Source organism: Cavia porcellus, unplaced genomic scaffold (assembly GCF_034190915.1).
Source record: "Cavia porcellus strain 051 isolate PalLab524CR breed Dunkin Hartley unplaced genomic scaffold, mCavPor4.1 scaffold_15, whole genome shotgun sequence".
NCBI lineage: Eukaryota > Metazoa > Chordata > Mammalia > Rodentia > Caviidae > Cavia > Cavia porcellus.
Genome location: NW_026947498.1, coordinates 67,395,887 through 67,411,773, shown reverse-complemented (window position 1 = coordinate 67,411,773; position 15,887 = coordinate 67,395,887).

Sequence of the window (15,887 nt, the reverse complement as noted above, 5' to 3'; positions counted from 1 at the left end):
TAGACTGTAACTTAATTTCCCCAATCAGACAAACTGGTGCAGACTGCACAAATACTAGAGTTGCTTCCTGATCACTGAGTTTCAGGTCAGGCTATGTGATTCTGGAGCTAGAAGCTGAGATGACAGCTTGTAGGCTGTGACAAAGGTAGCAGGTCTCTTGGGAAGCAGCCTCTGTAGGATTGTTGTGGTCATGACATCTAGAAGTTCAGCCCAGAATCTGCTATGTGGGCTCTTATAACAGTTTTATAAGTTCTGAATTTCCTATACTAAATCCTTTACCACTTAAAATAACTATTTTCCATGATTTACAGCTAAACAAAATGGTAAAGTAAAATTGTGTATCATATCTCTACATCTTGAAATATGAATCATTGAAAGAATACATTACTTTTTTTCTAGCCTTGGTCTCAGACTCAACAGCTGCCCCATCATTGATGCTCAAGAAGTACTGGATTACCATTTATGAACTCCTTTTTCAGGAGAATGTGACGGTAGGCAATAAGGTCAACCACATGCCCAGTCACCCAGACCTGGCAGACAAGAATGCACCTAGCCTTCCCATCAGGAAGGCAATGCAGACTCCCAAGTATGGAGGCTACATGATGGAACACTTCCCCTGGAGACATATCTATTGGTACTGTGCCAGTAAGGATCTCCGGTTTCTCCATGATTACCTCCACCTACCTCTTGCGATTGTGCCTGCCATCCTGAGCCACAGCCATCCTGAGACCAGAAGGCCTCAGCTCAAAGGTCTGGAGAGTGAGGGACATGCAAGACTCACAAGAGGGGGAACCCACACAGACATCTACAGATGGAGCACTCAGCCCCTCATGCTGACAATGCCTATGCTGCGGCCGGATCAGCAGCCAAATTCTGTTGAGAGACAGATTTAGTTGTTTCTGCAGTCAGCCACCTCAGTAAAGTTGAAGAACATTATTTTCCATTAAATAAGCCAGTGGCCAGAAAAAAGAAAAGAATATTAAATCACTTCCTAGTCATCAAGACAGATTTCCATGAGGTACTTCTGAGAAAATCAAAACATAGAAAAGTAAGCATAATAATTTCATTCTTCTGGTGAAACAGTGAGTGGTGCCCTGAAGTCTGTATGATTCATAGATCTACTTGGAATTTGATAAGAACATATTGAAGGTCTTACAACAATAATACAGAAAGCAGGTGGCTATTTTAGGGGCTAATATGGAGAGAGCAGGTAAAGAAGAAATATATGGATGACAAAAATAGTAAGCCTGGTATCACCAGCCTATGCAGAATCATCTGTCTGTTTATATGTATATAAAGAATGATTGAATGGACAATTAGCTTTTAAGTTTTATAATGGCAGAATTTTGGCTGGGATGAATTGTCATCTCTATATATTTATATAATGATCAATTTTTGAAAATAAGCATTTGTTTTTATGTGATCAGGAAAAAATATATCTGCATTGTGATTAAAAAACATAAAACTACAAAATACATACAGGATAAATCCTATAAAATTTAACAAGATCTTTATAGGGTCAGTAAATGGAACATAATACAGTGTAAATGGGTTATAGGTCTCAGTGCAATAAAGATTCTCCAAAGTAACCTACAAATTCAAAGATATTCTAATAACTTTTTTACAGAACTTGACAAACTGGACCCTGAATTCACACAGAAGAGTAGAGTACCCAATATAGACAAGATGATTTTAAAGATGAATAAGAAGAAATCACCCTATCAAATATGAAGATGTTATAAATCTGCAATAATAAACGCAATGCAGTGTTGCACAGAAACAGGTAATAAATACACAAGTGACACAGATTGGAGACAATGTAAACAATCAAACAGAGAGCAGGAGAACCTGCTGAGCGGCAAAGCTGATGTTACATTAGTGGGCAATAATGTTAACCTGGCAAATGAAGGTGGGCTATTGGCCTCCTTTTTGAACCTTGCCGGAACTGCTATAGAAGTGAAAGGCAGGCAGGTGGATAAAGCCGTGGAGAAAGCTCTTGGAAGATGGGAAATTGTTGGGTACCAGTGAATATATGGGAAATACCAGCCTAGAATAAACGAAGGCCTAGTAAACAATGAATTGGAGTACACACTCTCCTTGTGTTTTCTTCTCTGTTCTACATTGTTCCAGGTGTGTCACTGCTTACCTAATTACCCTTGTGGGGACACAAGAGAAGCAGTGGCCAAGCAGTGCCACTGGATATATGAAGTCTTGTGACACAGCTATGATTTGTTGATTGAAGGACAGCTAACAACAGGTGCAGACAGTGTACTGACCCCTGAGTAGTCTGTACGCCTTTCCCAATCCTAAAAGAGGTGGCTGTTGAGAATGAACTGAGCTTGGGAAGAAGATACAGGTAACAGAATGATCAAGTGCAAACTGAAATGACAGAGGTGATCACTGTCACAAGCTTAAATATTGCGTGGTTTTCCTTATATGAGAAACCCAAATTATAAATAAAGCTCAACATAAAATGTAGATAATAGGAAATAGGGAGATAGATCTTTTTCAAATGGGAAATAATATGGAGGGAGAGGATGAAAATAGAATGAAGATGTGTTATGCACATGTACCAACATAAGAAATATTATCCTTATGTACTTCAAACACATACCAATAAAAAATGAAAACAAACAAAAAATAACACAAGGGAGAGAAGTGGCAAAATGAAATAGAAACAAGCAAGTATAAAAAACAAACTGCAATATGACAGTAGAAATTAAGAACTCAGTCTGTGAATTTATCAGAAGAATGGATACAGCTAAAGAAAACATTAGCAAATTGAAAGATTGGATAAAGAAAACTCACAGAAGAATTAAGAACAAAGATGGAAGAAAGAGAAAAATGACCAAAGTTTGAAGCAGTAGTGAGAATCACAGAAGGAAAATGAATTATGTAGAACTATTTAAAGGAATAATGAGATATTTTTGCATAATTAGAAAAGAAAATAACACTAGTAAAGAAAAGATAGAGCACCAATAGGAGAAATAGAAAAGAAATACCAAAGCAAAATAATTCCCACATCCATTAAAGTAGAAAAATACTTTTTTTGAGATAGGATCTCCAACTGAGGATATACTTCCATATGTATATGTAATACATATATACACATGTACATACATGCTGGTTATTAAACATTTACTAACACTGTGGTTAAAATCTCACAATCTATGGACTGCTATGCTTTCATCCCAAATGTGTGATTAACATTAAAGCTCACGGGGTGAACAACTAAGAAATCAAGGAGCCAGCCTTTCTGGTAAGCCATGCAAGCTGCACAGGTTCCAGAGAGAGAAAGGTCAGTGTCTCCTGAGAATCGGCCATGCTAGGACTTGGGGGATCAACGAAGAAATCAACTAGCCAGCCTTCCTGGTAAGCCATGCAACCACTCCCCACTTCATCCCCTGTAAACAACCCGATGGTTCAGAGCACAGGCTGAGTTAAGACAGGGGGATTTTCTTTTGTCTTGTCTTGGAAGTCAAATATTGTTTTCACAGTTTTGCTTTGTTCTGTTTTATTATATTCAGCATTCTGTTTTGATTGGTTTTATTGTGTTTTGTTTTTGGTTTGATTTTTCTATACCTGATGGAATGGATAACTGTTGTGAAGATAAGATCTACTATGGTAGCTATTATTGTTTTCCTGGTATCCTGCTTTGAAGATCTGTACCAGTTTTCCCTGCATTGTTTTGATTGGCTTGGTTCTGTTGGATTTATATTTTTTTAAAAAATTAAAGCTCGTGATCTTGCTGCTCTTGTGCGACCTTTTGATGTCCTTCACCGCTGCATTATGCAGAGCGGCTGTCTCATATCTGGAGCTGCTTCTCCTCCTACACGGTCTACTCTCTCACATTGGGAGAGTATGGGGTCACTTTGGGTCCATTCTCTCCCATGTGTATGGTTATTCTGAGTAAATATGCTTTTCAGAAAACAAAAGCACTACATCCTGAATGGCTATAGCTCCCTCACATCTAGAAAATGCAGACTACTTAGTACACAGTACCTGAGCTGACTGTGATAGGAGGGCAAAAAGTGTTTCCAATTGGCCATAAGGAAAGCTTCAAATGCTATATGTACATCTTCATTATTATCATTGGGGTAATTTTAAAGGTATCTGTCATGTCATTGTCACATGCTATCCTGACCCACTCTATGTTTTCCAGAAAATAAAACCCAACCAGAAAATAACTGACAGCCCCAATAGCCTGCCTTTGCTTTGTATGCCGTTACAAATAGCCATGGAGCAAGAGGACACTGAGGTATAATCTTCTGCATGATCCTGGCAGCACCACGGCGATGATGATCTGGACCTGGTCCCAGTTATGTCATTCTAGTAACATATAATTTTCCAGAAAACACAGTATGTGGTTGGTTATACTTATGAACAAAGATGGGAAAAAAGTAAAATGACCAAAGTTTGGAATAGTATTGAGACTCACAGAACAAAAACAAATTATGAGAAGGAACTATTTAAAGGAATAATGACTTTTTGCAAATATAATGAAAACTCTGGGTGAACACAATTTCAGAAAATAATGACACAAAGGAATTGCATCTTAACAAATGACTACAGTCTAAACCCAGTGTAGCAAGCACAGATCAAAAATTGTGTATTTCAAAGTTATCCTACAACACCCACATTAATCTTATACAAAATATGTATTTATTTTTCTAGCCAATTTATAAACATACAGTGCATAATATTCACACCTTGAAAGCAACTGAGATCAAATGGGAAAACAGCAAATCCACATCTCCCATCACACACACTGTGAGACACACGCCAGCAGAGCAGGCAGAACTGCTTACTTTATAAATTACACTAGTTCTTGCTTTCCCTCCCACCTCAGCCTCAGAGTGGAATATTCCTAATTTGAAGATGCAGATGTAGGCCAGATGTGATGGCTCAGGTCTGCATTCCCAGCACTCTAGAAGGCTAAGGCAGGAGAAACACTATGAGTTCTAGGACATTTTAGGGCACAAAGTGAGCCTGAACTGCAGAGTGAAACCCTTTCTCAAAAAGACAAATAAATAAATAAGTAGATGATGCTAATGAATATCTGAAGACTTTATTGTTAAAGTCTTGTCTCATGCACCATAAAAAACCTTCAACTAACTCAACAGAATTATCATTTACACAGATAACATCTTTAAATAGTAGACAATTAGTGTGCATAAATTGAGTACCCAAATGAACTAAATTCTTTCCTTCCAAGACCTGTCCAATCAGAAGGCATTCTACCTGCCTTTTGAACATCTTTTTTTACACCAAAACTGTGATATTTCTGCAGAACTGCTTTAGGAAGTCCCCAATTTGCCAATAACAGCTTGTCTATTTGGTCATCAGGAAATGTTTGCTTGCAGAGTCCTTTAAGGAAAAAAGAAACAATGGTTTAATTTAGTTCAGACATATAACTTGGATAGTTAGCCCTGCACTGTATGTTAAAATTGCTCTTAGAATGAAGCTATGCAAAGCTCACTCTGCACTCATGAACCTCTTGGGAAATGGTCCGAGTATACTAAGGTAATACTAAAATACTGGATAGAATTATTTTTTCTTGAGACAGACAGGCTCTTGCCCTGGAATCCAGCCAGACCTTAAACTTCCGATGTAGTCCAGGCAGCCCTGGAACTCCGGGGTAATCTTTCTGCCTCAGCCTCCCAAGTGCTGTGGTTACCGGCCTGCACTACCAGGCCCTGCTCCCATACACTATTTTAAACTTCTTTAAAGCCCCCAAACAACCCAATGCAAGGCACTTGGGAATTCCAAGGGCCTGGGGATATTAGGGATGGAGGTTTCCTGTGGGAGATAGGGAAGCAGTAGGGCGGTCTCTATCTCAGTAGCTTGCATGGCTGCACTAAATAAAGACCTGGAACCAAAATAACTAAAGCTGGGCTAAACACCCCTACGTCAAAACTCAGACTATCTCTCACGGAAATTTAATCTTACTGGCGACCAATCTGAGAAAACCTTAGGGTTTTAGCTCAGCGGCATAAGCACCTACCTTGCAAGCAGGCGGTCGTGAGTTCGATCCCCGGTACCGATAAAAATAAAAAAAGACAAAAAAAAAAAAAAAAAAAAAAAAAAAGAATAGAAAGAAAGAAAAAAGAAAACCTTAGGATCCTGACCAGCCGGCGCCCTGGCACTATCCGGGGAAAACCCGCTTCAGACAGGAAGCCTTTTCCTTAAGGATCCGAGCACCAGGCTGGTAGCCCGCCTGGAATCCACGACTCCAGAGGGTGAAGCACGACGCTCCGGGCCCGCCTGAGCCACGATACCACACGAGCCTGACTTACAGAAGAGACGCTGTCTCGAAAAGAACAAAAACTAAACCCGAAGAACGCAGATGCCAGCTAAACTACCACCACGCGCGGTCACCGAAAACACGCCTAAGGCTGAACCGCGGGCGGCCCGCGGGGGGCGCCACGCTCCAGTCACAGACAAGGAGCGCGGAGGCTCGGCTCGGCCCCGCACGCAGGCGAGCACGGCGCCCCAGGAAGCACCTGCACCTGCGGCCTTCAGGCTGCGGCCCAGGCCCGGCGGCGGACTCAGCACCGGCCCCCAGGGGCGCCTCGGGCTGACACCGCTGTCATTGCCGCTTCCCGGGAACCAGTCCGAGTCCGACGCTGAATGCCGCCGATTCCCACCGCGGCGCGGAACATTCATTGCAAGCCCTTGTCGGTTGTCTAGGGCAAAACATAGTCCCAGCGCCCTCCGACTTGGGAGAACTCTGGCCTAATGACAGATGTCACCACCAACTTCCCACCGCACTTCAAATTCGGTCCTCCCAGCCCGCCCCGGAACCATGGAGTTCTCCGAGGCAAGAGTAACCTGATGAAGATCATAGAGTGCAGACAGGGCAGAGCGGCGCGTGTAGGGGCCAGACTTCCGGTTTCCAGCCTATGCCCTGGTGAATGTGAGGGTGAAGTCGAAACTAGGTTGAAGGAGAAAAACTTCAGGATCCACATCCATAACCAGAGCGACCCTTAGTGTTTCTTCTCTTTTTGTCCGTTTCTGGTCAAAAGAAGTGGATTGTATTCCAGGTTGCGTGTGTATAACCGTATACGAGAAAACGTGGGATTTGTAACACAGAATAAATTTCTTTTGTTTTCCAGTGTACGATGGTAAGGCAAGGACTAGTTGTGCACGATTGCTGTTTTAGCCACCAACCGCCAAGAATACGTGATCGGAAGTGGGGGATCCACAGGTGACATAACCTTTAGAAAGTTGCATGAACGCAGCAAGGAACGGGATTTAACTGTGTCTGAGTCATTGTAGGCCAAGAGGTTATTCACTGTTCTGTGGTCTACCTTTTGACAAAGTAGAAGTAACAAATCGTGGACATTCCACCAAGCCGATCAAGTAGGTGACAGGGCCGCCTTGATGATGTCAGATGGGGCTCTTCTAAAGCACTAGATGAATGAAAGGGTCAGCAGTCAAATAAATCACTCTAAACCAGACTTGGTGGCCTAGGCTATAATCCCAGTACTCTTGACGACTAAGATGGGAGGACAGAAAATTCGAATCCACCTGGAGAATTTAGGGAGACTGTGTGGAAATTTTTTAAAAAGAGAAAAGAAAAGGAAGGAAAGAAAGAAAAGATGGATAAAATGGCGGTTAAGTTTTGTGAATAAAAAGGAGAAGAGAGCTTGGGAGGGAGGAGAACTGGAATAAGGAGTTATGGAGAGGAATGATGTATAGGTACAAATTCTGTATGATCATCATGATCAATATGTACATGTAAATTAGACCAATAAGGTTAATAACAGCAAAAAGATTTTTAAAGCATAGGAATAGCTCAGTACAAAAGCCCTTGATTTGGTATAAATAAATAGTAAAAATACCCTCTGATTCAAATTTGGAAAATAGCACTGGAATATCAATATTTTGGAGAAAATTACTTTATTTTCAAAAAATGTAAATGAAAGTACAATATTCCAAAAAGCCACAAGATGGAGACATTACTCTAAGAAACAAACACTTTCTAATTAGGCATTTATTTCACTATGCAGTTTAAAGTAGCCTTGAATTCATTTTGCCACCCTGGTTAGCCTCCAACTCACAGCAGTCCTCCTGCCTCAGCCTCCAGAGTGCTGTAATGATCTGTGAACTTCACCACACCCAGCCTTATGAAACAACTATTAACTGACCATCTGCTATACAGGTATAATTGAAAAATACAGTGGCTCTTATGTCATATTTGGTTTTACTCTCTTCCAAAAAAAGTAATAAGAACTGTGGGAGTAATAAAACCCAAAATGTGTAATAGTCATTGTACAAAAGAGAGGAAAAGAAAGTGCTCTAAATGATATAACTGCATGTATATTTAAGTGTATAAGATAGACAATGATATTACTGAGTTTTGTTGGATCATGGAACTGCTCACTGTTTGAATATCCACTTTATATGCTTTAATTTTGTAACTTGAACAAATATTTCTAAGATGACAATATGTAATACATTAACTATTGATTTCCTGTTTATTTTTTTTCTGAAATTCTGTATAACTTGTACCCTTTTTCTGCTTTTCTTTTCTTTTTCTCCTTAAATAAAATTAAAAAAAAAGAAAAGAAAAATATAGTGGATGTGTAAATCTTTAAACACTTATTACAACAAAAGACACATTGGATGCTGGATGGGGTTGTAGATGCCTGTAACACCAGCACTTGGGAGACCGAGGTAGGAGGACTGCCACAAGTTCCAGGTCAGCCTGGACTACATGGCAACACCGTCTCAAAAACAAACAAATGCAAAACAAGACAAAAGACATATTGTCATTAATCCTTGCTGAGTACTCCTCCTTGCTTCAAACATTGATCCCTTTATTCTTGCCACTTTCTGAAGTAGGTCTGGAAGTCCCTGTTCCTGAATGTATTAGTTGCACTGCAGTGTTTGCCTCAATATTCCAAATCACTCAAAACATTTACCTTTCATGGTCATTTTTACTTTGCAGAAGAGGCAGAAATCACCTGGAGTCAGATTTGATAAATAAAATGCAACAGACCGTACTGTAGTATTTTTACCAGCTTGCCTTGCCATTGGATGGCACTTGGCAATACTCACTGGATTTCTGTCACACTTTATAATGATATTCACAAAAGATCACTTACAGAGATGCCTCAGAAAGTGGCCAGAATAGTGAGGTGTGTTCAAGGCAAGGGGGAGTATTTTTGAGAGGTATTCATGCCAATGTGTCTTCTACTATAATAAATTTTTAAGACTTTCAATACTCGTATAATTTGATCAACCCTTGTATGTTAAGCACTGTGTAAAGTAATGACAGTTCCTGAGGTTTAGTTCATCATCTCATATTGTAGTAGTAGTTATCCAGGACAACTTAGCTCACAGAGGAATATTTTCTGCAGCAGAATGTCACTTCAACCTGTTTTGTTTTTAACTTGAGAACTAAACTGATCAAACAAGCATCTTGAAGTCAGAAAAGTTAGTGTACTCTTTCTGTGTATTCTTCCACTCCATTGAAGTAAGTTATGAAATCAATAAGCAGCAGTAAATTTGAATTGTTAAAAAGTAAATGAAAACCTATCAGGATATCCACAAGTGCTGTGGGTCTGAATGTCAGCTTTTCCCGTCTCATCTCTTTGGGATTCTCCAGTGTGGAGCACTTTTGCTGTCCACCACACTCCTGTGTGGGAGCCCCTGGGTGGTGCCTCTTCTCCCACACCACCCATCAAGACCACCTTCACCTGGAACCCTGGGTCTCAGCTCATTGTCACTCCACCCTGCTTCTGAATAAAGAGCCATCGGTAGTGGTCACCAACAATGAGGAACCACAGAAAAATAAAAAGAATCCTACCTCACCAGGGGCTGCACAATTGAGTATGGCATGTCATGATTGAGTCATTGATAGTCCAGACAAAAATAGGCACCCTTTACTGGGCATGTCTCCAGTAGGATGTCTCAAGTATCCTATGTATCTTTTCTCAGTCCTCAGAACAATCAGGTGGGTGGGTTTTCTCTCATGGGTATCACACTGTCAACCTTAGGAACTAAAGTCATTCTCTGAGCTTGAGAAAACCTTCAATGCAAATCAAAAGGTTGATTCAGAAGATCCTAGTCCTAGTCTACAGTTCTTCCACACAAAGAATTCCCCATACACATATGTGCCTTATTCATATCCCCCACTTTCCGGTTTGCAAAGAAAGATTTTCTTGCAGGTGACAGCAACAGGCTACAGTTTCTCGTGAGTTTACAAATGTATGGAAGTCAGAGGTCTTACTGCTTACATGTCCTGTCTGCTCTGTACAACAGGTAGATCTTTCAGCCGTGGTTCACATGTGATCACTTTGTCCCTAAATGCGGGCTTTGCTGTGCTAATCATCACGCCTGCTTTCCCTTGCCACTGCCTTTCCTAGGTCACCAACATCCTTCTAGAACAAAGTTTACAGCATGTTTGGAGGGATGGTAAGAAGTTGGAGAGGGAGATAAAGTATCTATAAATGATTAGTCGTAGTATACAGGGTAGTGTTACTTGCCATTAGATTTTTTTCACGTAAAATCTTATTTTTATTCTTCTAGACTCTTTAAAGCAGTAGATTTAAGTGTTCTACAAAGTCTTACACATAAGCCCAACACATGCTACTCTGAATGAGTGAGCTCTGTCCTGCCTGCCGTGCGGGGCCCTGGGGGCGAGCCCGGGCGTGCGGGCAGTCCGGGATTCCTGGGGAAGCAGAGGAGCGTGGAGTGGGCGCCGCGGTCACCTCTGTGGGAATCCTCCGAAGCGGGTGCCTCGGGCTGGGCGATGCGTTCACCCGGAGGAGGCTACTCTGGCTGGGCTCCCTGCCTGCGCCCCCTGCAGGAGGACGCGGGGTGCTCGCACAGTCCGCGCCCCAGCGCCGCCGGGAGGTGCGCCCCGCTGCGGGGGTGCGATCCCGGAGGCTACTTTGCGGGGCGCGGTGCAGCCAGCCCGAGCTCGAGCCCTGCTCTGCCTCTTGGGCGTTAGCTGGGTGCCTTTGTGGAGGACCCGCTTCACGGGCCACTGCGTTTGCAAAGTTTTGGGTGAACTGATTTCAAAGAAACCCGCGCCCTTCCGGTTGAGGTGGAGCCCTTCCCCTGGGTGTAGGGATCTAAGCCCCTGGAGACCCAAAGGTCGGGGTTGCTAGGTAGTGGTGTTGCAGATGAAGATGTACTGTCGGGAAGAGAGTTTGCAGGCATTTTTCAGTGTTGGGGTGTGAGGGGCGCGGGGCGGGGGCTTCTGTATCACGGGTCTGCCGAAGGAATACCCAGCTCCACTGGGACCTATGGGCATAAAATTGGCTGTTGTGATCCAGGGAGTGGGTTGGGGTGGGTAACCCCCCTGCCCGCCCGCCGCCCAGGCAGTGAGTAGATGCAGGCTCAGGGCACTGGTTTTCGCCAGCCCTTTTTACCCCTACCCTTCCGAATTCTAGAACTGCTTCTTCCTTCCAAGGCCTGCTGTCATCCTTTTTGTCAGAATGCATAATTCGTCCCGAAGCTGTTTCCAAATGGGGGTTTGAGAGGACATTTAGGGCAACACGTCCACACACGTCCGCAGTATCCTATCCACAGTATAAGTCTGCGGAGCAAGTCTGGATGGTTCTGGTAATTTTATTGGTATTCTAAAAGGCATTTTGGGTTCCAACAGAATCATTTTTGTTTCTGTGACTTTTGTTTCTGCTGTGCTGTTTCTTTTTTCATAAATTCTTGACCTCTGTCGTTTATTTCTTCTGTGGTCTCTGCCTTAGTCTCTGCCTGTCCCTGGAACTGCAGGGACTGCGGTCCTTACACCACAGTGCTCTAGACCAGCATGGAATGTGCCCACCCTCCTGTGCCTAGGGAGAGGTCATCTCTTTCTCCCCTGGCCTCAGGGCAGGCCTAGAATGTGGAGGCAGGGCAGGTAGGAGCCTGAGAAAATGGTTCTGAGTGGGAGTAGTTGGAAGCTGGATACTGAGTCAGGTGGTGGGTACTTTGGGGACATGCACTGGAGCTTCTCACCAGAATGGACCGGGCTGTCCATCAGTCCTGGTGGCCTGAAAAGACATTGGTCTTCATACACCACTAGTGGTGAGCCTGGAAAACTGACCCCTGGTGAAAAATTTGTTCAGTTTCTTCTGTGTGGTAGTGGTAACTGGCCAGCTGAGGAGCAGGACAGCTGGTGCCTGGGAGTTGTGCTTTGTGTGAGGTTTGCTGGGCCATTTGGTGGAAACCGTTGTCATAGGAGCCAGATCTTAATGATCAGGTATGGAGCAAACTAGGCCCAGATTTTGCTGGTGAGGTCCAGGAGACCCACCTGCTGCTGGAACAGGATACTGTGCAGTCATCTCAGGCAGGAATTCTAGTCACCCTGTGGATGGGGAGGAGTTGGGAGGAGGTCACTGGCCTGGGTGGTGCAGAGGAGACTGAGGCTTTGCTGGGCCTATGGCCTATGGTTACGGAGTGTCCTGGGGGAGACTGGGGAGGTCTCCAGTTTGGGGGGTTAAGAGTGTCAATGCATTGCTGTCACTGTGGACTTGTTTCCTGTGGAAATAACACTTGAACTTTTTTTCCTAAAAATATGAGATGAGCAGCATGAGTGTGGTATCCCACATTTGTGATATTCTGGAAATATTCACAAAGGCCACTTGTAAGGCCACCCATCCTGCTCAACTGAAACCAACATACACAGATTGGGAGACTGTGCACTCTTGCAGGGTTTGTGTCTTATCCTTTCTGCAAATGTGGCAAATTTAGAGAGCAATAACCCTTCCCAATTGGAGATATTGTCCTTGCTCAGATTGAGTGTTGAGTCATTGTCATTCATAAAATGAAGGGTCCCTGCAGAGGACACAAGGCATGGCTACTGGCCTGGAAAGCCTGTATTCAGACACTTATTCTGGGGTTTCTTTTGGAGATCGTGGTGAGGTGTAGAATCAGGGGACCATGAGGAGTAACCCTGAGCACAGATAGAGCAGTGTCACAGCCGTGAGCACCCAGCCATTCCTTCTCTCCTCCAGCCTCCTGTCCCACAGGTGAGCAGGGGTGAAATGCTGGCCAGCACCCTGCCCTGTGAGCTGTCAGCTGCTACTCTGCAGACCACCATCCTTTTTCCTTCTTGAGTGTTGGCTGCAGATGCTCCTGGTAGTTAGAAGCCGGCAGGTTGAGCAAATACAGCTCTTAGAACATGCCGAGGGTGGCTGGACCTTGGCATTTTTGCCACAGGTGGGCAGGCACATCCCTTCTGCCTCCGCACATGTACTCGGGATGCGCAGTTAACTGGGGCAGCCAGCTCATCTAGCCTGGGGCAGAGCAGGGCCCGCAAGAATCACTCCTTGTTTGAAGTTGGGGTATTGGGGAAGCTGGACTTCTGGATATTCACAGGATCTTCTTTTGATGGCCCTCCTGTTCACTGTCACTTGGTATCTGTGAGGGAATGCTCACAGTGGGCACCCCATTAGAGAGTTTGGGAACTTCTGTGTAGATTCAGCTCCCCAAATTTCCTAGTGTCATCCCATCCCCCACAGTTGGCTCTTCTGTCTCCCCTCCCCCTCCTCTGCCCACCCTGTTCCATTCTCTCCCCTTGAGTCTGGAGTGCTAAGCCCTCTGGGGACAGGGAGTCCCTTGGGGACAAAAGAAGAGGATATGGGAGGATTTCCTCTTCTTTCAGGTACACTTCTTGAGGTTTCTTCCTGGCTCTGGGCTTCACATCTGATTTCTTCATCCAGCCCTTACAACATATTTCTCATAGTCTTTGAGGGGCCAACCACTATCAATTTCAGGCCTTCATAGATGAGGATGTGTTGATCTGTTTTGTTCTCAGAGATCAAGAGTTTCTGTTACAGAGCCACTGTTATTCAGATCCTGGCAGGGGGCAGCACAGGATAGCTGGTGCTAGTCTTGGGCTCAGAGCCATCCTTTCATGTATAGGCCCCGTGTTCTTGGGCCTGGTATCGAACTTGTGTGAACTGACTTCAGTTTTCTGCTCTGACCATGAAGCTGGCTGTAAAAATTGAATGAATATATGAACACAACAGGGCCATAAAACAAGGAATAGTTATTACTATTGCATAGTGGCCTCTGTGTCTATAGAATGATATGTAAATCAGCCAACAAACATAATTTGGTATCTACTGTTCAGCTAGCTCTGTGGAGGATTATAAAACAGAATTCTTGGCATCTGTGTGGGGAAGCAGCTAACAGGTGTGAAGTAATTAGGAACCAGGGACAACACGCAGTTTCCAAATGCTTTGCTGCAGACTGAATTAAGAGGGTTAAATGATGGCAGGAAATTCAGGGACTGGAGTGATAAGGGTAAGCTGCCACGATGAGGGGAAGCGAGGACAGGCACTGTCCCACGGGAGAGCCCAGGGCGGGGCTGCTTGGTTCCAGGGTCTAGAATTCTTGTGCTGGAACCTGGCTGACAACTTTGCCACATAATGAGCTCCCGCCCATGTATGTCTGCTTGTTTTGAGATTTTTGAGGAAGTTCTTATTTCTTGGCTTGTTTTCTTCGTGCTGCGTAGAATATGCCGGGATTTGCTTCTTTCTAATTTTATGCTTAATGAAACAAGATGAAGGAATTATAAGGCTCGAGTGAGAGCTGAGTCCCATAGAAGGCTTCTAGGATGCTGAGGTTTCCTGTTTGCTTCTTAGGCATTAGGACTGGAGGAAACAGGCGCACCTGACCTTTGCTTTGGACTGAGGAGGAAACTGGCTTAAGAAGCCAAGTGATAGATCGAGGGTCAGCCAGAGTTCCTGTCGCCACACTTGTTCCCACGGGGGTTAGCAATGGGAAGGTGAGATGCCTGAGAAATGGGCACAAATTGCTTCCATCATCTGCTTCATGGGGCTCTTCTGGGTGCATGAAGAGTGTCCTGTGTAGTCGGAGGGTGCTGTGGGGTGAAGGAGCCTTCTGTTTCTGGCCTGACTCTGTGGTCACTCTGTCTGCCCCCGGGTACCACACATCTGCCCACCCATATTCTCTGTACCCTTAAAGCCCCAGCCCTTGTCACTTCCTGTCTTGGAAGCTGGTGCTGTTTTACTGGCCAGCCTTGATCTCTCGGAATGGCACAAAAACAGGTGCTATAACACAGGCAGTACATAGTGCAATTCATTTCAGGGCCACAGTTCTTCAAACTATTTTTATTAAAATTAGTAGTTAGAAAGGAGTTGCCAGATATAGAGCATTTCCCTATTTTAGTACCATTTCTATGCAGACTTGAAAAGTAACCATCATCATTTAAATAAGTTACAATGTTATGATCTTAGTAAAGCTTAATTTTAGGTAAGTTATCTGGTTTTAAATTGAGAAAGATTTAAAATATGCAAGCATTTAATAACTTATCTTTTTATCTTTTTTTGAATGCCTCATTTCATTAGAAGTGTAACTTTTCCAAAGCTTGGAGTCATATATTTTCATTTCTTTAAATAACTAAATTTGAAAGTAATAGATACATCAAAGGAAAGTGTCTATACATGCTCATGTGTTCATTGGCAAGGTATGTATGGTTCTGTTAATGCCTGGAACTTGTTTTAGAACAAAAGTATTCACACATAAACTTATAGAGAATTCTCACATGTTAGATATATGTTAATGATCTTACTGTTAAGCGTTGCTGTTTGCCTTTGGACATTTCAGATTGTACAAAAATCACATAGGGAATTTGTATAAAATGTTTATTTATTACTGAGTTCACATTAGAATTCTTTTGGGCTTTTGGACCTTATTTTGAGAAACAGTGTGTTCAAGGTATTCTTTTATGCTCCACTTAAATAGTAGATTGTATATTTACAGTATAATATCTTAGGCTGCTGAAATCAATTCTACTATGTATTTCAGGTGTTATCTTATTAAATAAAAAAGCTTAATTAAGGAGATAAAATCATAATGTGTGTTTTCTGCAGATTTGTTCAAAGTTGTTGTTATTTTCTTGGATA